Genomic DNA, 618 nt, shown 5'->3' on the forward strand with positions numbered 1-618 from the left:
AGATCACGTGCTCGATGCGTGCGCCTACTACGTCATTCATCTGTGTGGACTTCATCACCACTTTCTGACGTCCATCATCGAATGTCATAAATGAATTAATACGAAAATGTCCGTTGTACTCAGTTCTTTTATCGATATCTTTTTATCAGTTCTCTTTAGTTTTAGTTCGTTTCAGTTCATTTGTGATTGATTGCTACGATTAATAAATGTAAGAGACTTCATGTCACCGGTTTTGTGTGTAAAAAAAACAACAACAACAAAAAGCAATAAACATTCCATTAATTGTGTAATTGTTGTCCTCTACATGTGTGTGAGAGAGAGAGAGATGAAGGGGGGCACGAGACTATGTTTGTTTGTCTTTCCAGTTTTACGTCTGTTTATAAAACGTGATATGAAACGATAATAACAGGAATATGTCTCCATGTATATGTGTGACATTGTGTGGTTACGATGTGGAATGCTAATGTGTACGTGCGTGTGTGTGTGTGTGTGTGTGTGCGTGCGTGCGTGTGTGGGGGGGTGTGTGTGGGTGTGTAAGCGTGCATCTGTCTGTATGCAAGTGTGTGTGCGTGTGTGTGTTTTGTGTTGTATCTGTCTGTCTGTACATCTGTCTGTCTG

The 618-nt window shown here is 40.5% G+C and overlaps 1 protein-coding gene across 1 annotated transcript in view; it reads left to right on the forward strand.

Annotated features, from left to right (window-relative positions):
* The window catches only part of LOC143285232 (uncharacterized), a 7,552-nt gene extending 7,326 nt beyond the window's left edge, over positions 1 to 226 (forward strand). Inside the window, exon 5 of the mRNA XM_076592487.1 lies at positions 1 to 226. This exon is cut by the window's left edge and continues 86 nt beyond it. The gene's annotated coding sequence lies outside the window, so the exon portion shown is untranslated.
* The last annotated feature ends 392 nt before the right edge of the window (positions 227 to 618 follow it).

Source organism: Babylonia areolata, chromosome 8 (genome assembly GCF_041734735.1).
Source record: "Babylonia areolata isolate BAREFJ2019XMU chromosome 8, ASM4173473v1, whole genome shotgun sequence".
NCBI lineage: Eukaryota > Metazoa > Mollusca > Gastropoda > Neogastropoda > Buccinidae > Babylonia > Babylonia areolata.